This window comes from Sparus aurata, chromosome 17 (assembly GCF_900880675.1).
Source record: "Sparus aurata chromosome 17, fSpaAur1.1, whole genome shotgun sequence".
Classification (NCBI taxonomy): domain Eukaryota; kingdom Metazoa; phylum Chordata; class Actinopteri; order Spariformes; family Sparidae; genus Sparus; species Sparus aurata.
Genome location: NC_044203.1, coordinates 37,387,267 through 37,411,245, shown reverse-complemented (window position 1 = coordinate 37,411,245; position 23,979 = coordinate 37,387,267). Strand labels below are relative to the sequence as shown.

Below are 23,979 nucleotides of genomic sequence, written 5' to 3'. Positions count from 1 at the left end.
GATCAGGAACGGAGTATGGACCAGAGACCATCGGCTGGAGATCAGAGAAGGAGGCCAGTGACAGAGCACCAAGTGGACAACAAGGTTGATGGACTGGAGGCTGGTGACTGGGAGGCTGGCAGGTGAGCCGGAAAAGCCAGGGAAATAGGAGACTGCTGGAACACTGACAGAGGTGGAACTCCGAGCAGAAGATTAGCAGGAACAGAAGAGAACAACAACAGGGCCACTAAAGTGTGCCACAAGTCCGGAAATGGTGACTGCTGCAGCTGCTGCCAGGTTCTGAAATACCGTAGTCTTCCCTCCTACATTAAGCCCTATCCCACCATTGAAAGTTGTAAATTAAATTTAAGGCTCCTCCTTTTTTCTTGGTTTTAGTTCAGTCTAAAGCATGGTTTTTGTTAAGTCCCCTCTAACTTATTTGTAAAGTCATCCTACTGTGTGTTAATCTGTTGGTTTTATTACTATTATTTAAAATTACTCTTATCTAACTGTTTTATTATTTAGATTCTAATTTTATCATGTTAGTTGTTTTAGACAATCAATTATTTTAATCATAATTTAATTACTATTTTGTGGCTAAATTGTTTTTTTATTAACTATATAAATAATGCCTGTTTTTTTTTTCAAATGTAAGGAAGTAAGATAACAGATATTTCATTTTAAGGTCTGAGTCACACTTGTAGTTACATAACTCGGCCAAAGGGGTCCCACTTTGAAATTTTACACACACTTGTTATTACATATGGTCGCCAGAGGGGGCAAACGTCTAAAAACCGATACACACCCTTTTGTAAAAATCCATCCTTCTTGGGACTGCACCATTTTTTCTAGATTTCACCACCAGGTGTGCTAATGAGCCATTCTCTATCAGTTGCAATGGTTTTCCATTTTAGGACCACCATTTTGGTCCTAACTTGTCCATCGGTCCTAAAACGGAAGGTGTTTTTATGGGTCGAGGTCTCAAGAAGGGTAGTAATTCACGAACACACACACACACACTCTCTCTCTCACACACACACACACACACACACACACACTCTCTCACACACACACACCACACACACACACTCACACACACACTCTCACACACACACACACACACACTCTCTCTCACACACACACACACTCACACACACCACACTCACACACACACCTCTCTCTCACACACACACACCACACACACACACACCCACACACACACACACACACACTCTCTCTCTCACACACACACACACACACACACACACACACACACTCTCTCTCTCACACACACACACACACACACACACACACACACACACACACACACACACACACACACACACACACACACACTCTCTCTCTCACACACACACACTCACACACACACACACACACACCACCTCACACACTCTCTCTCTCTCTCTCTCTCTCTCTCTCACACACACACACACACACACACACACACACACACACACTCACACACACACACCACACACTCACACACTCTCTCTCTCTCTCTCACACTCACACACTCTCTCTCTCTCTCTCACACACACACACACACACCACACACCACCACACATCATCACATCTCTCTCTCACACACACACACACACACTCTCATCACACCACACTATCACACAACACACACTCTCTCTCTCCTCCACACACACACACACACACACACACACTCTCTCTCTCTCTCTCTCTCACACACACACTCTCTCACACTCTCTCTCACACACACACACACACGAGGAGAGAGAAGAAGCATCTGTTTCAGTCTCTCAAACAGATGACATGAAAATGGAAGAAGCCAACAAAAATATTTTAACATAAATTTTGCTCGCTGTCTCTGTTTGATATAGTTCACGTATCCATAGCAACACGTTACTCATGCCCAGTATAGAGAGCTGCAGTGATGATGTGTGTGTCTGTAGCTAACTGCAGTTAGCATCTCTCTGGTTCTCTGTGGGATTATTGAACTGTATTCTGGATTATTACAGGAAAAAAATGACCAAGTGAATTTATTCAATGTGGCATTTTATTTGTTCCTGGATCAACAGGATGCTGCTTCTTCTGCAACGATGAAGTTCAACTAGTTTGATGGAGGGGGGAGGAGTCTGTGTGTGTTTGTGTGTGTGCGTGTGTGTGTGTGTGTGTGTGTGTGTGTGTGTGTGTGTGCATTGATCCACAGCACAGAGAGTAGTAGCAGTGAGATACTGACAGGGTGTCATTATTTTTATTCTTCTTTTAAGTTTCAGCCTCAGCTCATATTTATACTCTGTGTATATCACTACTGATCGTTTTTCTTACGCCTGGCATGAACATTATTCTATTTTTTTTTTCTATTTGTTTCTAAAGAGGGCGATTTAACTTATTTTAGCTCGTATAGGCCAAACACACATTGTTTCCCTTGTGTCCTGTGGAGGACTCATTATACAACTTAACCCTCATGAAACTGATAAAAACAGTGTCATCATGTAAACATAAGATATTTAAAGTGTTTGAATCCTGAAATAGACTGGATATATGGTCCTCAGCATCAGGACTGATGTTGGCTGAAAAATGTCAACCACTGAAAGTTGAAAATAACATTAATGTATTTTTAACGTGCGACATTTCAGTTGCATGAGTGTTAATTTAACCAGTATCAGTTCTTGTATCATGGCCACATAGACTGAGTCATACTCATTTAATTTCATAATTAAAATTAATCATTTCTAAATAAAGTAAAATGCTAAACGGACTGGATTTGAAACAGCGGTTGAGATTCACGGGTAATTTCAGACTTCCGCTAACTAAAAACGCCAAAAAACAAACCTTTATTTATCAGGACCGAGGCAGAAATAATGAAGTCTAACAGCCCCGACATCAACATAACGTCCTGTTGAATCAGCGAGCTGTTGTTGAGAAATGTTGACGATATCATTAAAAATAATAAAATAAACCCATACATGCTAGCTATGCGCTAGCCTGTTGGAAAACCACCGAAGAAGAAGAAGAAGAAGAAGAACGCCATCAGTGGGAGACTCCGGACTTTTAAGCTAATTTAGGTTCCTAAACTTTGTTTTTTTATTGAAAGAAGACCATCAGACAGGTACAGAACACAACACACAGGCTCAGATAATTAATACACGACACAAAGACGAAAACCAGCTCATAGAAATCTGCATAGCAACAACTGAAAATGTCGAGTTTTAACAATTTTCTGGCGAAACTTGAATAAATAGCTAACAAACTAAAGATCATACACATTTCCTGAACAAACATGATGAAAATAAAACAAGTTTCCAGTTAAAAAAAAACATCATCACAACGCCGAAAATATGAAAATATCGTATTTTCCCGCCATGTTTCCTGACAGTCACGTGACATGGACACAGATCATTTTGAATGGTGGAGATCTGCGACGCCAAAGATGGCGCATATCCCGCCGAGAGAAGGACTTTGTTTATAGCTTGATTTCAGCATGTGTATTTATCCACAAAGGAGACGTTTGTCTGAATGTAATCATTACCTGATGTGATTTCCCCTCTGAACTCCTCATATGGTTTCGTTTAAACAAATATCTTGGAGGGAAAAGATTGGAAGATTAGACCAAAGCTCCAGATAAATGATACAAACTTGTGTAGCAGAACTTTCTTTCTGACTCCGAGGTTAGAAACAGGTGGATGAAAGTTTTATTTACAGCTACAACAGGATCGGTGCAATATTAATAATCTAATGATAAATGATCTTATAATATAACAATCAAAGGACAGTTTTCTACAGAACAAGTTTTACTTTTAGCTGATAATACTGTTCTTTTACCGAGGAGGATTTTGAATGCAGGACTTTAACATTGTTGTGTTGCTTTGTTGACTCGATGTGTGTGAGTGAGTTCCTACATGACTCAGCCCTCCTGACGCTCACCAAACATTAATATATATATTACATTTTTAGTCAGTTGTTTTGTTTATTGGTCAAATACTGGTTTCTAATGTTGTGTTTCTAATAGAGTTGGTCACTCAGTCCGTACTCACATCCTGCATATTTGAATTATGTTGCATTGATAAGGAGTTAATACAATCTAAGACTGTTTAGTTGTGCTGTATAACAACCAGCATATAGTGAATGTAAGTTCAAGTGTGTTACTGAACTCACATTCACTATATCCTGAACTTGAAGCGGTATGGAAATGTATGGAAAGGTTCTTAAAAGGTTTTAAATGTAACGTCAGGATTCAACAAAATCTATGTTTCCTACAATTTCAGAGCCATTAATGTGAAGCTACTGCAGTTTGTTCTATGGATCAATGCAGCTTTTACACATTTTGACTGCGGAGAATGTTTGGGTAAATATTTTTGCCTTTTTTCTATTTAAACAGCGTTTACAAAAGGAAATGAAGGTTTATTCTTTGAGTCCTGTTGCGTCTGTTTGGAGGACTGACGCTGCTCGGTAGTCTGGTGGTTTGACAGCAGCTCGGTCTTTTAGTATCTTTGGGCTCGACACGGATGCTGAGCGATTGTTTGGTGTGCCAGGGGCTTCAGAGAGGTTTAACTCTTCACACAATAAGACTTCCTGCTGTGACTGCAGAGCCAGTGAGCTCTCATCTCATTCACATCAAACTCTCTCTGCTGCGAACAAAGAGAAAAAAACTCAAGGATTTAATTTGTTAATTTGTCTTTCTTCAGAATGTGGTGGGAGGTGGAGGAGGAGACCTGGGCCCTACCCTTCATCCTCCTCCTCCTCTTTCTCCTCCTCCAGATGCTAACCTGCGGCTCTCTATATCACCCCGGGACTCCTGTGTTGGGTGCAGAGGGAGCAGATGCAGCAGCAGCAGATCTGTAAGTGACTTTTAATTACTCTTTCCTCGTCAACACAAATGTAGATGTTGCCTGTTCAGTCTGCAGAATTAAAGTGGTGAAATTGGATTTATGGACCTGCAGAACTGATGTACTGATAAAAAAACAACTCCTTCAGCTGTCATTAATAAAAGAGATGAATCAGTTTTGGATTTTGAGTAGTTTTTAATCGATGTCTCCAAGCGATGAGCTTTGAGCTGAGAGCTGCAGAGTGTTGACAGTCAGACAAATGTAGACTGACAGCAGACTGATCCTGTGAGCGGGTAAAGTAAGTCATGACTGTGATGCAGATCTGCTGAGAGACGCGTTTGTTACTCGCTGATGTTAATGAAGACTTTTAGCTTTAATTATAACAAATGTGACCTGAACAATCAGACATGAAGGTGTGAAGCTGAAGAATGTGCACAAACTGTCTTCTGTCGTCACATTATCGCTTCCTGTGTGTCAGATTTTATCACACTTTAATTCTGTTGCACTAATTGTGCTTCATAATTTTGTCTTCAGTCATCTTAATGAAATGAGTTTTCACAGAAGCAGGCAGCTCTGCTTGCTGCAACATGAATGTGGGTCACTGAAGACCAACTCAGCCAGAATTCAGAACTTTTCCCAGCTCATGTCATAGATTATCTTTAAGGATTTCAAGTACAAACTATTAACAAACTCATGAAATCTTACAGCTGTCCTCTGAATGCTTGTTTAGCTCTGAATGTGAGTTTGTGCCTCCGAGCTGAAGTTCATCATGTTTGTGTTTCTGTGTGTGTTTGTCCTGAACACCACAGAGACCCTGAGGATCATTAACAACATTAATATCTTATGATTATATATTGATATCATTAGCTCACTTTGTTGAACCAAATGTTGATTCTGTTGAACTTCAGATCCTAAAACACAAACGGACTGAAGATTTTCACAAGAGGGATTATTCTAATTTTCCTGTTAAAGATGTATTATCACTCTTTCATTAAAGGTCTGCTTTGAGAGAAAGTTGATTTTGAAGTCTCATTCCAAACTCATCAACGTTTCTAACAAATTGGATGTTTAATACAGTCAACAAACAAAAAAAGATGTCATACTTTTGGCTGTAATGTCACCTTCACTGGTTTTATTTCACAGTTTATTGTTGTTTTGTTAGAAACACAAACATGATGAACTTCAGCTCGGAGGCACAAACTCACATTCAGAGCTAAACAAGCATTCAGAGGACAGCTGTAAGATTTCATGAGTTTGTTAATAGTTTGTACTTGAAGTCCTTAAAGATAATCTCTGACATGAGCTGGGAAAAGTTCTGAATTCTGGCTGAGTTGGTCTTCAGTGACCCACATTCATGTTGCAGCAAGCAGAGCTGCCTGCTTCTGTGAAAACTCATTTCATTAAGATGATTGAAGACAAAATTATGAAGCACAATTAGTGCAACAGAATTAAAGTGTGATAAATTCTGACACACAGGATTACTGTTATTAATCTGATGACTGTAAACTTTCAGCTACAGATATTTAATGAACACGTGTTGTAAATGATGTTCAGGACAAATTTGAACCTGGTCCAGTGAGAAATCAGACGCTAGAATAAACATACAGAGAAATGAACATGATGTATTTTAGCTCAAAAGTGATAACTAGTACCTTGGTTAGCTCAGCTGGTAGAGCAGGCGACCCGCTCTCGCTGCAGGTTCGAGTCCAACCTCCTCTCCCTCGTCCCATTTCATGTCGCCTCTCTGAGCTGTCCTGTAAAATAACGGCCAAAAAGTAGTTGGAAAACACAGTAAGTAATTAGAGAACAGCTGTAAGACATTAGTCCTGATTGCGTGAGAAGTGTTTGGTGAGACTGGAGCCAAAGTGTTGTAATGTCTCTGGTTCCCGTCCAACATTTAACCAAACAGAGAGTGGAGTGCTGCACTTATTTATTTATTTATATATTTATTTATTTATTTCATAATTGTGTATATTCAGTCTCTGGTTCTGCCCTCTCCTTACTCTCTTGCCTCGACCCAAGCCCTTATCTCTACCCTGCTCCTTCCTTGACTTCAACTCTTTTGACTTCTAAACCTAACCTGGAACATAACCCTAACTTTAATCACACACACATTTAAATAATATCTTAGTTTATGTAGAAAACTGCTGTTGTGTCTTGTCTTGTAGGAAGAGAGAAACTAACCAGCCGTCCCAGGATGAAGGGAAGAGCGGGTCTTCTTCTCAGCCTCATCATAGCGGTGTGTTGCTCCGGCGTCGCTGCTCAGGTAACAGGTGAGTATCCTCTCAACTCAGTCATTTAGATAGAGGCTGTAAAAACAAAATGGAATCAAGCCCGATCTGAGGGACAAGTTCAGACAAGACGGCAACCTGTAAAAATAAAAACAGAAATATAAAGAATAGAAACAGGATGAAAAGAAGACAACATCACATGAGAGACATTAGATATAAAAATAAGATGAGTGAAAAGAAGTCGACTAAGTTGTTGTCGTGGTTGTTGACACTAAGCTGGACCTGCTGGGTATAAAATCTGAATAATTCATTTCATTCATTCATTTAATGAATGATGCAGAAAATGTGGATGCTAAACTGAGTTTCTGCCGTCGATTGATTTGAAGAAACATGAAGAGTTAAAATGTGTGTGTGTGTGTTTATCTGTGTGTGTTTTTACGTGTTTGTGTGCGTGTGTGTGTGTGTGTGTGTGTTTATCTGTGTGTGTTTTTACGTTTTTGTGTGCGTGTGTGTGTGTGTGTATGGAGCACACGCACACATGACTGAGTTCTTTCTAAATGTAATAATAATAATGATAATGATAATAATAATGATAAAGTGCAGAGCTCATCACCAGGTAATCATTCAGGTGATCATCATCATCACGCTGCCTTTCTGAAGCATGAGTAACATTATTTCTCTTCCAGTTCAACCACTTCAAAGCTCCTGAACACAAACTAATGTTATTATAACTGCACGCTCACTTAAAGACACTTTTGCTAACCAGCAGCCATAAACACAAAGCTAACCACCGGAGTTAGCATACAAGCTAACAAGCTAGATTTACCAACAAGCTACGTAGCTCGACAGCTTCATCATACAGCGATATGAGCTATCGTGAGTATTACTGTATCCGCCGCCATCTTAGCCTTGTGGTTAGAACATAGAGTGAAACAAATATGAAGCAGGTGTTCTTACCTGTCCAGCAGAAAAGTCCTGACAGATCCTGCAGCTCCTCCACCTCTGAAATGATGCTCTGATATCCTTGTTTTCTCTCTGGCTCGGTCCAATTCTCTGTTTTTACACTGCTTCTCTTCATCAGTCTTCTTATTTCTTCTCTTCAACATGGGCAATGGTGGGGCACGTTCCTGCTCTGTTGTTGTCTGTTCTCCGCCATTGTTTACAGTTTGAGTTTGAACGTATCTGACCAGGTGAGATCAGACACTGCAGGGGGGAGGGGGGCTGCCAGCAGTGTATGCATGTGCATGACTGATACTTCTCAGACACGCCCCTGGCTCTGATTGGTTGTGTTGATTCATAGCAGTGGATTCTTACAAATCAAATTACAGCCACAGAGTGGAGCCACAGACAGCTGACCTGTATCTGATTCTGATGTTAGATCATAATGACAATTTTAGCAAATATAACAAAAAAATAGTTACAGACTGCAGGTTTAAATCTAAAAGAATGAAACTCACTCTCTTCTGTGTCGACTGATAAAGAGAGATGATTTGTTACGGGAGGAGGGCGGTTTGTGTGACACACCATGGAAAGAGTAGTGTAAAGTAGATACAGTGTATGTATGATGTATAATCTTAGTAGAAGTTACGTCCATGGTGTTAACCACAACTGTTAAAATTGGAGCTATGGCTCTCGGTTCAATAATGTTTTCTTAGTTCATCAAAAGCTGTGACATTGTGACCTGTGATGTTATTCTGAGACTTGTTATCCTCTGCTGACCTCATCTCTCCCCTGTCCAGTGTGTGAAAATGCCAACATGGCCGACATCGTCTTCCTTGTTGATGGCTCCACCAGCATCGGCCCTTCTAGCTTTCAAGAGGTCCGGAATTTTCTCAGTGGAGTCATCGAAGCCTTCGACATCGGCTTCGACAGAGTTCGGATCGGCCTGGCTCAGTACAGCGATGAACCTCACCAGGAGTTCCTGCTGAAGGATCACACGGACAAGAGTTCCCTGCTGACCGCAGTGGAAAATGTTCCCTACAGAACAGGGAACACATTTACTGGCAAGGCCATGGACTTCCTCCTGGAGCAGTACTTCATCGAAGATGCGGGGAGTCGAGCCAGCCAGCGTGTGCCTCAGATGGCCGTGATCATCACAGATGGAGACTCTGGCCGATGATGTTAAGGGAACCGGCGCAGGCGGTTGAGGCACCACGGAGTCATAGTGTTTGGCATCGGGGTGGGACAAGCCAACCTGGAAGAGCTCCAATCCATCGCCAACCAGCCGTCAGACCACTTCCTGCTCACCATCGACAGCTACCAGGCTCTGCAGAGGCTGACGGACCGTCTGCTGCAAACTGTGTGCACCTCTGTGGAGGATCAGAGGCAAGGTGAGGGAAAAGGATTGGATGAAACATGAGATAGTTGCTTGTTTGCTAATTTGCAATCAAATATAAAAAATACCTCTCCAAGATAAACAGCTGGACAACGTCTGTCTTTTGAAATACACAAAATCCAGGAGCATCTGTTGCTTCTTTACCAGACGTGTTCATCCTCACCCTGGTTCTCAGTCTACTTTACAATTTGTTTACAACCGCAGATCTGTAGATCTACTAGTATATAGGTAGAAGGTGGAGAAGAAGGTGTCAAGTTCCTACAAAGTCTCACACACGTCCAAAGGCAAAAGTGTTCCTGTCCCCAATGTCCCACTCAAATGCAGAAAGAAACTCCTGCCATCGTAGAGAGCTGAGATGGCCTGAAACAATGGTGCACACATTCCGAAGGTATTCATGGTAGGGGTCGACTTATGTGACGTCTTTTCAGTAATATCGGCCATATAATCGGCCAGGGACGATAATCGTCTCCCTCACGATGTTGCTCCAGCTTGTGTCTGAAAACAGTTGCAGGTCCAAACTGAAATCCAACATTTTCTTACTTGTCCTTCAAGCTAAGAGGTCACATTAGCTTGACTCTTTGGACCGAGAACCAAGACTTTGAGGGCTGGCTGTTTGATTTTGAGTGCACCTTCAGCCTGATAAGTCTAATCTGTTCACTTGTAATATGTGTTTTGTCTTTGTCTTCTGTCAGCTCTGGAGGAGAAGTTTACGGATATTTTCTTCCTGGTGGACAGCGGCATATCTCAAGGACCCTTCTCTGTGTTTCGGACTGACCTTATCAAATTAATCAATCAACTCTCCATTGGATCGTCCACCAACCGTGTGGGTTTGGCCACGTACAGTGAAGATGCCAGAGTTGAATTCTCTCTCAATACTCATCAAACTAAACAGGAGACCTTGGCTGCTGTCAGACGTTTCCGCCTTCGCCCACAGCCCAACAGACCACGTAACCTGGGCAATGCTCTAAAATTCGCCCACGCTAACTTTTTCACCAGCCAGGCGGGCGGCCGTGCAGGCCAAGGTTTTCATCAGTTGCTGGTCGTTGTGAGTGGAAAAGACTCAGATGATAATGTTAACGTTCCGACTCGTTTGATTAAGTCAGCGGGGATAACCGTAGCTGCGATGAGTGCCGGTGCATCAATGGCTGAAATAGACTTACTTGCCAGTGGTACGCTTGCATTTGATTCTCCAAGAGTACTTCTTTTAAAAGATTTCATCCTGGCTAAGAAAGAACTGGAGACCACTACTAAAGGTGAGATCATCAAGTGTCAGTTTGTTGTAATTAAAGTGAAACCTCATGTAGTTTTGTGTTAAAGCTCAGTGAACTACACCATCACGTCACCAACACCAACATGGAGCCATCTGGGTCAGAAAACAAGATGAACATCACAATAAATCTGCTCATATTGACAACTGCAGTTCTGTGAGAGGAGAGCTGGTTCTGGTTCAGTTCTGTGAGCTGCTGATATACAGGAGCAGCTCTACAGTGTTTAAGTTAGGAGACAGTGTCACTAACGACACTGTGACCTCTTTATAATGACGTATTTTCAAAGTCTGTTATTTCATTAGTTTGATGACAAACTGACAAACGTGTGATTCATGTCACAATCGCTGAGTCTCAGTTCAGGGTCTGCATCCTCTGAAGGACTCGGCCTTTGTGGTCTGTGAAGGCGAGTCCTTCAGAGAGACCTTGTTAACCTGGTCAGCCGTTGTTAAATGTGACGGTCTAGCCTTTGGAGCATTTCCTGGTTGCGTCACCAGATGTTTTACCCTTACGTCACGATTTCTGCCGCCCAGGCCCGCAAAAGTGATGATCTACACCACACGATGTCGCCATTTTCTCTCTTTCTTTCTTCTTTTATGGGAGCGCAAAGAATCTTGGGATATGTGAAGGATCGTAGCGGTGCATCCTCCAGAAACAGGTAGAAGAAGGAGCATCTGGAGGAGCCTTCAGACTGGGACAGCTTACGCACGACGTTGTGACGTAATTGGCCTTCAAATGCTCCTCTGAAGGATGCAGACCTGAACTGAGACACAGCAAATAAAGTCTGTGAGAGTAACAGGAAGGGGTGGGGCTTAAGCTCTCTGACCGACCCAACCAATGAACACGACGAATCAGAGGCAGAGGAGGGCAGGACATATCTAGAAAAGCAGGGGGGTCTATAAAAACAACTGCTTTACAGACAGTGAGGAACAAATAAGAATGGCATTCTCAATTAAATACATTCTGACTCACACTCAATATTGAGCACTGTCAAAACAAGTGTAAGTACAACAGAATATAAAGACTCTCAGAAATCAGTACCTTTCAAATAATTTAGGCTGCAAGCTGCAAATCAGACCCTCGAAACCAAAAAGTATGTTGCTGTGTTAGAGTGAAATAGATGACAAAGCAGAATTTTAGGGAAATGGTGAGTATCCCTGTAACATATTTCATGCTCAAAAATATTTGATTAAGTAGCAATGACTTAAGTTAACTAATTACACTTAATTCACAGATTGCAAAGGAGCCAACCGGGCCGACATCGTGTTCATCGTTGATGAGTCGGGCAGCATGGGAACACCCAACTTCAGGCTGGTGCGCTCTTTCCTTCACTCAGTTGTGAGCGGCCTGGATGTCGGTCTGCAAAAAGTCCGAGTAGGCATCGTTGTGTTCCACGACACACCCTCAGCACAGACCTACCTGGACACGTTCGATAACAAGACAGATATTTTGCAGTTCATCAACATCCTGCCGTACCGTGGAGGTGGTACAAAGACTGGAGCTGCTCTAGATTTTACCCGGACGCAAGTCTTTATTAAGCAGAGGGGCCGCAGGAAGGACGTCCAGCAGGTGGCAGTGGTGATCACTGATGGTCAATCCCAGGATGATGTGAGCAGAGCAGCAGCTGATCTCCGTCGGGCCGGTGTCACCATTTACACCGTAGGAGTGGCAGGTGCCAACAAGACACAGCTGTTGCAGATGGCGTCCGAACCCCCCCATACGCATGTTTTCAATGTGGACAGTTTCGACAAGCTGAAGGGTCTGACGCAGAGTCTGCAGAAAACCATGTGCACGAACATCAAACGCGAACAGATCACAGACAAGACAAGCAAAGAAGACGTCAAAGAAGGTTTGGACCAGTTTTTTTTGATTGTCGGTTTAGGTAACGTGACTATTGACATCCTCCGAGAACGTAAACATCAAAGGTTGAAGGTGCAATACGTAAGAATATAAACTCAAAACATTCAGAAATTTACCAAAATTATCATCAAAATGTGGTGATGTTATATTTTTGACTTTATGTCAAGGACTTCTATGTAAAGTTAGCATGCTAACTAAAAACCTTTGTGGTCCCCAGTGGTCCACATCTCCTGTGCCAGCAACATTGCCCAGCTACCTGCACTGCTAACTGAGCTAACAAGCTAGCGACAGTCATGGAACAGAAAAAAGGTTAGGAGCAGTTAGCAGTTAGACTGCGCTGGTGATATATTTGTTGGCAGAAAGAATTCGATACGTGGCAATTTCCTACATATTGCACCTTTTTAAAGAATTTTTTTCAGTTAATTTGATTTAATTGTAAAAAGTAAAGAGATGAGGATGAGATGTGTAAAAGAAATAACTAATCCAACCCGAACTGACACATTTCTGTTCCCAGACTGCACATTGAACAACCAGCCTGTTCCCCCAAACTATGTTTTCATTTGAGTGATAGGATTTAAAATTGTACTTGTTGCTTCTTCAGTAGCTGCTAATTTTTTACTTTTCCTCGCTTTGACTGCTGTTTTTGTTTCTCTTCTCCAGCCTGTATACAGAAGGATGAAGCTGACATCTACTTCCTGTTGGACAACTCAGGAAGTATCCAGCCTCAAGACTTCAACGACATGAAGGCATTCATCATCGAGTTTTTTCATAAATTCCATATTGGGCCACAACTTGTCCGCATGGGGCTTGTGAAATTTGCTACCTCACATGATTTGGAATTTGACCTGGCAAAATACTCGGATGCCAATCAACTGGAGAATGCCGTGCAACGTATTATATTGAAAGGAGGTGGGACAGAGACAGGAGATGCGCTACAATTCATGGAACCCCTCTTTAAGACAGCAATGGAAACTCGTCCCGGAGTCCCAAAGCACCTGATTGTCCTCACTGATGGAAAATCCACCCAACCCAAAAGAGTCCCAGCTCCTGCAGAACGCCTGAGGGCAATGGGTGTCAAAGTCTTCGCTGTTGGGGTGAAAGACGCAAATGAGGAGGAGCTGGAAGTCATTGCCGGCGACCGCAAGAGGACTTTCTTTGTTCGTAATTTTGATGCCCTGAAGACCATCACGGATCGCGTCTTGACAGAAGTGTGTACTCCAGATGGTAAGCAAAAGTATAATTTACTGGACTTTCAAGTGCAAATGTGACATATGGAGAGCAGAAGCAAAACACTGAAAATGCAGCCATGAGATATCAACAAATTCAACCTTATGTTGGTAAAGTTGTTGGTCAAGGAGGAGCCTTTAACAACCCTGTTAACATTTCTGTGTTCTGTGTCCACAGTTTGCAAAGACATACAGAGTGACATACTCTTCTTAACTGACAGCTCTGGGAGCATCGTTTCAGAAGACTTCCAGAAAATGAAAGACTTCATGAAATCTATCGTCAGCTCCATGACGAATGAGATGCACTTTGGTGTAATGCAGTTTAGCACCAACACAAAACTAGAGTTCCAACTGGACCAATACAGCAGCAAAAATGACATGTTGAGAGCCATTGACGACATGAGGCAGGTCGGTGGAGGAACACTCCTGGGCGCGGCCATCACAGATGTGTCGCAGTATTTTAATCTAAACAGAGGAGGGCGTGCTGGCGTGGGGAAAAAGCTGATCGTGTTGACAGATGGTGAATCCCAAGACGAGGTACTAGGCCCTGCTGAGGTTCTCAGGGATAAAGATGTGACAGTCTATGCCATCGGAGTAGAGAATGCCAACACCACCCAGTTGCTGGAGGTCTGCGGTTCATCAGAAAACATCTTTAACCAGAGGAACTTTGATGAACTGAAGGATTTGGAAAGTAAGGTGACCTTGAAGCTCTGCGAACCGAGAGGTAAGAACAGTATTTCACATAGATCAGTTTTTTTTTGCAAATTCAAAATGAGTGAATATTTGCAAAAAAAAACCAATAAAGTTTATCAGTTTGAACATTAAGTATCTTTCTATCTTTATTTTTATTTACGTTTTACAAAACGTCCCAACTTCATTGGCACTGGGGTTTGTAAATGAGTAAAGGGCCAGTATGAGGTAGTTACAGAGCTGCATTTGCCAGTTAAATAGGACTCAGTTTGTGAAAGCAGATTGGTGATGAGCTTGCTAAGATCCAACATACAAATAAGACAACCTCGTGTTTTTGCTAACCTGGGCTAAATACATCTTAGACTTGTCTCTGTGCTGGACACACAGAGGTTACGGTGATCTAGAAGTCTCACCTTGTCCTCTTACTTTTGATTTATTTGACAGCAAACAAGTTTCTCCTAAAATATGAATGATTATTAAATTACTGATTTGTTATTAGAAAACGATAAAACTAATCAGGTCTTCGCTTTCAGAGCTAACTCTTTGTCTTTTTTCTTCAACTAGATTGTAAGAAGACACAAAAAGCTGACATTATTTTCCTGGTGGACAGTTCTTCAAGCATAAATCCAACCCAGTTTGAAAGCATGCGGAGCTTCATGGCGTCAGTAGTGAACCTAACCACAGTTGGCAGTCACCTGACCCGCTTTGGGCTCATTCGCTACGCTGATGAAGCCAAATCTATTTTTGCTTTGAGAGACCATAACTCCAAACAAAAGGTTCTTCAAGCAATAGCAGACTTGGGTCGAGAAGGAGTTAACACCTACACAAGCGCCGCCTTGTCATACTCATTAAAGTACTTTGGCGCTCAACATGGCGGCCGGAAAGCCCTCAATGTGCCTCAGATTCTCATGGTGATCACAGACGGAGATGCCACCGACCCTGATAAACTGAAGCCGTCATCTGATGCCCTGCGGAACAACGGGGTCACTGTCATCAGTGTCGGAGTTGCAGGAGCCAACAGAGAACAGCTGGCCACTATGGCTGGTGACGACCCATCAAAATCCTTTTATGTGGACACTTTTGAAGGCCTGAAAACCCTGATCACGGTTATTCCTAAAGTCATCTGCAATTCTACCGAGAAAGGTAAGAGTGTGAATGACAGTCAGCACTATCAGACAGAGCTTATCATGTAAAGGGTTGTCAGATATTATCAGTTACTGTAAATAACATTATATATGATAAAACTAAATGTAAACGGAAAAGTCAAAACCTTTAGTATGTTCCGGCTTCTTGGCTTAAGTTGAGTCTGGTGCATTTAGTTAAGAGGCCAGTTTTTGACCAAACATCTGTACTTCTGTTTTGTCCTGGTTGAGCTGTATAAAGTTATGTGGTGTCCAGGCCTTAATATCTAAAATACACTTAAAAATCGGCTCATTATCATCAGGAGATGTGGCCACATAAAGCCGAGTGTCATCGGCATAGCAGTGGAAAGAGACGCCGTGCTGCCTGATGACAACGCACAAATACGCTCAACAGTTTGGAAGCAACACATTTTTCACCATGGTCACGATGCTCTGGTGAGACCGTTTAGGGCGCAAATGTATCCTGCAGATCAGAAAATGGCTGCAGGTGTCCTGAAATAGTTGAATCACTACAGTAACAACAATTGGGAAAGTCCTTCACCACCACCGTGCAATTCAGTTGCTGCAGATTTGTGCCACCATTCTGAGATTCTGCCACAACTTTTGGTCCAACATGATCAAAGTCTTTAAATGAATACTGAGAGACCTAAAACAACAGTAAATCAGGGAGTTGAGAGTTTGGCGAGGCCAAACATAAACTATGCTGGACAGTACAGTGATACTTTCACAACACACTAAAGTGGACAAATGTCTTTCTCCTGTTTTGCTTTGGCAGCTGGCAGGTGTGAGCTGGTGCTTCTCCTCGATCAGTCTGAAAGCATTTTGGTGGATGAGTACGAGCTGATGAAAAACTTCTCTGAGGATGTTGTGAACAACTTTGAAATCAGTGAAAAATTTGTGCATGTTGGAGCTGCACGATTCAGCGATAGTCTTCTGCCTGAGTTTTACCTCAACAAGTACTTCAGGAGGCAAGAGATCACTAGCCACATCAGCAATATGAAGAAGAAAGGTGGATTCACCTACATTGGAAGGGCCTTGGAATCCATTGTGGAGTTCTTCACGCCAGCACACGGCAGCCATAGTGGAATTACCAAGAATCTGCTGATGATCACAGACGGTGAATCTGAGGATGAAGTGGAGGAGAAGGCTGACCGTCTCAGGAAGCTCGGGATTGATGTGTTTGCCGTCGGTGTTGGAGACGTCCACGACCTGGAACTGTTGCAGATCTCTGGCACCCCAGAGAGGGTCTACAAGGTGCCAAACTTTAAGGCCTTGCCATTCATCAAGAAGGACTTAGTGGACAAAATGTGCAAAATTGAACCGTCAGATGGTGAGTTGAAAAGTCTCTCCTGCTTTCCTAACATATATGACTGTGTCTATGACTTCCAAAGCTAAAGAAATATCTCTATTTGCTACAGAATGCACCATTGATATCGCCATGGGATTTGATATTTCACAAAGAACTGGAGCCCTCGGTGAGAGGCTGGTGAGCAGCCACCCCTTCCTCAAGGCCTTCCTGCCAGCGATCACTTCTGCCATTTCCACAGTAGAAGGTCTGTGTTGCACCCGGGCAGCCATCAAGACCAATATCGCCTTCCGACTGGTCAGTCGTGATGGAGTCCTCCTGTACGACACAAACTTTGAAGGCTACAGTGAGGATGTCGTGAAGAAAGTCATGAACATACCGCTGACTGAACCGACCTACTTCAACACCGACCTGCTGAGCTCCTTCATGGAGATGTTCAGGGCCACTTCCCAAGCTAAAGCTAAGGTGAACGTGACACAGATTTTAAATCAATAGTTGGAGTTCCTCTGTCCTTTAGCCACACTTTACATCCAGTGTATACCTGTGCAGTCGTATCTGTTTTAATATAAGATGAAACACCAAAGACTAGCTCCATCCTCCAAAAACAAGAAGGGGCACTGAGTGGTTTTGGAGAATCCAAACTTTTAATATTTACAATATTAATGAGGTAATAATACGAACTTTCTCCATCAGTGAAAATAAGGTCCCAGAACGCTGTTTGAAGTTAGAAAGCTCAGTTTGTTTATTCAGTTTATTCTGTCATGAAGACAAAGAAAGTTTGATTATTTAGTTTGTTTAGGCAGGAAAAATTAGGATCTTTGTCTGCTCATTAACAAATCTAACCAGTGTACGACATGGGCGGGGACCACGACGACCCAATCCTCGTACGGTGACCCTAGCCATGGGGGCATGGAATGTCACCTCGCTGGGGGGGAAAGAGCCTGAGCTAGTGCGGGAGGCTGAGCGGTACCGGCTAGAGAACGTCGGGCTCACCTCCATGCACAGTCTGGGCTCTGGAACCCAACTCCTTGAGAGAGGCTGGACTCTCTTCTATTCAGGAGTTGCCCGCGGTGAGGGGCGGCTGAGCTGGGGAGCTATAAGCAAGCCCAAACCAGCTCGCCGCCTCTCACCGCGGGCATGTGTTGGAGTTCACCCTGGTGAACGAGAGGGTCGCTTCCCTGCACCTTCGGGTTGGGGATAGGTCTGTCACTGTTGTTTTGGCTTCTGGGCTGAACAGCAGCGTTTGGGGGGCCATGGAGGAGGACTACCGGTCGGCCTCAAAGAAATTCTGGCAAACCATCCGGAGCCTCAGGAGGGGGAAGCAGTCCTCCACCAACACTGTTTACAGTGGAGGTGGGGGAGCAGTTGACATTGTCGGGTGGTGGAAGGAATACGTCGAGGATCTCCTCAATCCCACTGACATGTCTTCCATAGAGGAAGCAGAGGCTGGGGACTCAGAGGTTGACTCATTCATCACTCAAGCCGAAGTCACTGAGGTAGTCCAGAAGCTCTTCAGTGCCAAGGCACCGGGGGTGGATGAGATCCGCCCTGAGTACCTCAAGTCTCTGGATGTTGTGGGGCTGTCTTGGCTGACACGTCTCTGTAGCATCGCGTGGCAGTCGGGAACAGTGCCTCTGGACTGGCAGACCGGGGTGGTGGTCCCTCTATTCAAAAAGGGGGGCCGGAGGGTGTGTTTCAACCATCGGGGATCACACTCCTCAGTCTCCCTGGGAAAGTCTATTCCAGGGTACTGGAGAGGAGAATTCAGCCCATAGTCGAACCTCGAATTCAGGAGGAACAATGCGGTTTTCACACTGGACCAGCTTTTTACCCTCCACAGGGTGCCCAAGGGTTCATGGGAGTTTGCCCAACCAGTCCACATGTGTTTTGTGGACTTGGAGAAGGCATTCGACCGTGTCCCTCGTGGCATTTTGTGGGAGGTGCTCCGGGAGTATGGGTACGGAGGCCCTCTTTTAAGGGCTGTACAGTCCGGGTACAAACAGAACAGAAGCTTGGTTCGCATTGCCGGCAGTAAGTCAGACCTGTTCCCAGTGCATGTTGGACTCTGGCAGGGCTGCCCTTTGTCACCGGTTCTGTTCATTATTTTTATGGACAGAATTTCTAGGTGCAGCCACGGGCCGGAGGGGATCTGGTTCGGGAGCTGAATCAGACCCCGAGATTTCATTTCTACTTTTCGCAGCTGATGTGGTGTTGTTGGCCCCAAAATTGTTTGGATCAATATATTCTGTGTTTGATGGAAAAAACGTCTGATTTTATATTTGTGTTGATGTCTTGACATTTTTTGAATACTTTTCTAATTTACTGATTTACATGATCTTTTAGCTTAGTTTGTACAGATTTCAGGGATATGAAGCATTTGAAGAAGAAGAAGAAATGACATCACAGTGCGCAACAATACCAATGTAGGCACTTCAAGTCCAGAATCTTATCACAGTCCATCAGATTGCTGCTTCGCTTTTTCAGTATTCGAAACACAAAACATTTCCTTCACTCACATTAATGAAGACCAGAGAAGAGCAGGCAGTGTACAGAGCTGATCAAACAACAGACTCTGACAGTAGAAACAGTCTAACATGTGTCGGACCTCTTCTCTTCCCTCAGGTGCTGCTCATCTTCTCAGATGGACTTGATGAAGAAGTGATGAAGCTGAAGAATCAAGCTGCTGATCTGCAAAAGTCTGGTAAAAACTGGGAGCTCTCCCCAAAACTTCTTTTCTCAGCTTAGATTGTTTCATGGTCTTCCATCTCCTACTGTTGAGATCAACAAAAAGCAGGAAAAGCAGCACTTTAATTGATTCAGCTGAATGTTGATATTATTGATTGATCTGTTGATAAGTTTTTCATTCAATCAGTTAATCATAAACTTGAACAAAGTCAGAAAATAAAGAAAGTGGGTGCCTTTGTACAGCAAGCAAGTTATTGTCTTTGATTTGTTTCCCTTTAGAAAAATGTTTACATATGTAAAGTGGAGGGGAGATGTGTGAGATACACCAACATATTGAACATAACATGAAGAAATCACAGTGATGATGTCAGAGACCTACTGAGGTTAGCATGCTAACAGCTAGCCTCCTCACAGCCTCTGTCTCTCAGAGGTGACAGTCTGACAGCCTGCAGCTTCAGTTCACTACTGAGTCTAATAAGTCAACAACAGAAACTCATAAATGTGAAGAAAGGAAATACTTTGACTCCTATTTTCATTATAAACAGAAAAATCCAACCGTCCACCGTCTGAACTCACCACTGTCTCTGACTGAACTCAGACCAGTTTCATCTGCTCGTTAACTCATCGTCAGACTCACTTCATTCAGACTGGACTCAAACTGAGTCACAGTCATCAGAACAGTTCTGGGTTGTCTCCACAGTCTCCTCTGGTTCAGTCCAAATCAATCCTCAGTTCACAGTAACATGAGAAGATCTCTTTACACGCTGATGATGTCCAAATTACACCTTTAAAGCATGTTTAAATTGTTACCTTTTTTTGGCAGCTGTACAGTTCTTCATCACAGTTTTGGATAATAAACAACACATTAACTGAGTATTATGTCCTTTAGTTTCTTTATGTAGAATCTGCGGATAGAGGAGTGTCAGTGTGATCTACGGTGGAAAAACAGCCTGTCTTCATCATCTTCATCTCTTCATCTATCGTCCTCTTTCCATTGAGCCACTAACTACTTGTAGCCTTATCGCACCATGTTGAACACAGGAAGCCGTCTCAGACAGAAAACCTTTGCTGTGTTTTGTTGATTGTCTGCAGGAATCAGCGCTCTGCTGACCGTGGCTCTGGAGGGAGCGCGTGATGCTTCCCAGCTAAAGGAGGTGGAGTTCGGCCGAGGATTCGGCTACCAGACTCCGTTCAGCATCGGCATGCGTAGTGTTCACAGCGCCATCTACCAACAGATTGTAAGTGTTTCATGTTTCATAGTTTACATGAAAACAGCCAACACTTCCAGACAGTCTCTCCTGAGGACTATTGGGCTCAATACCATTTCCAGTTTTTACCCCAACCTCTCATAATCAAGTGCCCCGTTGCCTCTCGGAGGGGTAGTGGTGGAAATCTTTCCCTTTGAAATTGGACAACGCTTCAAAACCCTCATATGTCATCAGCTGTCACCAACAGCATTAATGTGAACAGACACAGACAAATATTTCCAATATGGCGTCTTCAGCTGTGGTGATTTCTCTTGCGTTAACGTGGCGACCCTGGTATTATTTGAAGGGAGATGAGGAGTATGAACGCTCGCTGTTCATTCGTCACGCCAACAATCAAGTCATCAAGTACAAAATGAGCACTGCTTCGTTATCCAGCCACTAGCAGTGTTTTATAGGCTAACATTAGCTCCCCCTGCTCCTGCCCTGCCAGTCTGCACTGAAGTTAGTGGAGCAGTAAGTGCAGCTATTTAACATTTGTCACATTTCGGGCATCACATGTTAGTAAAGAGGAGGATGGAACATTGAAATATGTCTAACTGCGGGACTGTCATGCACAAGTGAGCAAGAACAATGTAATGTTAGCTAGCTATCTTGTTAGCCACTGAGACGTCTGCAAACTAGCAGCAATAGTTTTATGCCTGTTATAAAGAAAAGGACCATAATACATTAAATAAAAAGAGTGCTCATGACCCTTGGTTTCCCTCTGAATGATCTCAGTTTGCAGCGTCGCGTAGCTCCGACACTTCACCCTCAACCCCAACAAGAATCAGGGCGCCCGACCTGAAGGCGCATTCGTACAAAATGGGTCAAAGACGGTCATGCAACTCTGAAGCTGTTGGAGTGACCTGCTCTCTGTTACTGTTTGCTTTTTGAAATCAGGAAATTCTCACTGTTTTCTGTCTATTGTTTTCTCCTCTGCAGAACATAGTGGCTGACAGGGTGTGCTGTAACGTCTGGTGCAAATGTGTCGGACCTGAAGGCAGTCCTGGCGATCCGGGCGACCCGGGGACGAAGGTGACGAGATATACACACCTTTAGACTTGATACATAAACGTTTGGGAAAACTTGACTAAAGCAATAAGAAGGATTGTGTGACACACATACTTCTAGGAGGATATACTTCACTTCAAGTCCATTTCCATGCATTACAAGGTTAATCTCATATGTCTGCATTCTCTTCGGGGGGATACCAATTGTTCACATGCAGTTCCAGGCGGTAGAAGGATATAAAATTAGCGGATTTATAAATTTGTCAGTTTTGTGAGTTTCTGTTAATGCTTCTGCTGCTTATCTTGTGTGTTTTATGAACAGGGTGATCCTGGAAAGAACGGTCTGCCGGGCTACCCGGGAGAGGAGGGAGGCTCGGTAAGTGTTTCTTCCACACAGTGTTTAAAGTCGCCCTCCTGTCTGAACTGTGGTTCTCTTCTCGTTCCTCCAGTTGAATGTTGAAGCTTCACTGTGTAGAATGATGTCTGTGCACACTTTGTTTCTAGAAAGGCTGTTTTTCACATTCGTTGCTCAAAGTGTCAATTTTCTCACATCAGATTTTAAGAGGCGGAGCCTACAAGCATGATTTGTGACATCACAAATAGTTCACAAGCCATTAGAAAGCAGATTCACGAGCCTTCCGTTGGACCAACGTGGGAGTTTATTACAGACCAAAAATGTTTTGTAGTGACGGCGAGAGACGAATAATGTTCTGATCTCGTCATGAATCAAACATTCGTTTGATGTTTACCAATCTAAAAAAACATAATTTAAGATGACGGCCATGTTGAGTGAGACGATGCAGTTCACCGAGCGGATTATCACAGAACTACATGATGTTTTACTTTACAACAATCTGTGTGAGCTCCGTTCCTGACTTACCAGTTAACGAACATGTGTGTGATTCATAGCTCAGTTCAAACAGGAGCAAAAATCCGCCTCTCCTCGTTGACGGTTGCACAAATGTTTTGAAACGACGTCTGAAAGCGCCCACTGGAGGGGGAGGGACGTCACCTGTCTCCAGTACACTGAGAATGGACTTTACAGTACTAGTTACTAGTTACTCGTTGTTAATTTGATGAGGCAGAAGGAGTGAGAGCCATTTTAATGATTCTAATATAATAATAATACTTTCTGCAAAAACCATGTCAGACACTCCGAGTAATGTTTGGAGTTAATATTTAATCATCCTTTAAATCAGCTCGTGTCAAAGCGGCAGATGCACACCAACATTAAGATGTGGTGAAACAGAAATCTGACGGATCGATGGGACATAATTCACAGAACTCTGCAGTGCCTCAGTGCGAGTGTAGTTTTCATAATGTTTTGGTTTTTGATGGTTATGGATGTGTTCTTGTCTGCTGCTGAAACCTGTCCTGTAACACACTGGAGACAACACATGTGTGTTTGAGCTTCACAGTATGAGCGAGTGTTATCTGGATCTGTTGAACCCTCTGGACTCCGGTGCCGGCTGCTGCATCACTGTGCTCTCTGTGTTTGTCTGTTGCAGGGTGAGCGAGGACCACCTGGACCGAAGGGACCTCCGGGCACCAAGGGCTGTCCTGGGATCAGAGGACAGAAGGTAGAGTTTCATTCAGACTGAGGTTTGTTTCTGTGGAAACAGTCAGAATTTTAGACTTTACACTGAGGAAATTGTCAAAATTGCAACTTTAATCTCTAAATTCTGACATTGAAGTCACTGGATATAAACTAAATAAAAGCCACCAGTTCTGGTTTGTCTCCACAGTCACCTCTAAAAAATAAATCCTCAGTTCACAGTAACATGTGAAAATCTTCCATCTCGTGTAGCTCCACGGCTAACTAAGCTAACTTACTTACAGCAGTCAGTTGCTGCAGCAAAGGATGTTTCTGTCTGGAAACAGTCATGGTTTCATTTTCTCCCCTGAATTATTGTCCGCAGGCCACTATTCAATTAGCTTTTCATCTGTATCACAGAAAAACATTTGACATTTAACATGAGATCATTATGGTAGTATATAAACGAGCATGTCGTCAGATGTTGTTGTGTGTAAATCCTGTCGTTTGTGTCCGCAGGGCTTAAGAGGAGTCTCAGGCGACGCGGTGAGTTCAGCAGGACTTCTGGGATGTAAAGACAAAAAAATCCATTAAGCAAAGCATTAATGTGAAACGCTGCATTCGCTGAAGGATGTCTGATGGAGGAGTT

At 43.2% G+C, this 23,979-nt stretch overlaps 1 pseudogene; it reads left to right on the top strand.

Moving 5' to 3' along the window:
* The first annotated feature begins 4,706 nt into the window (after window positions 1-4,706).
* LOC115567799 (collagen alpha-6(VI) chain-like) overlaps window positions 4,707-23,979 on the top strand; it is a 42,651-nt pseudogene continuing 23,378 nt past the window's right edge.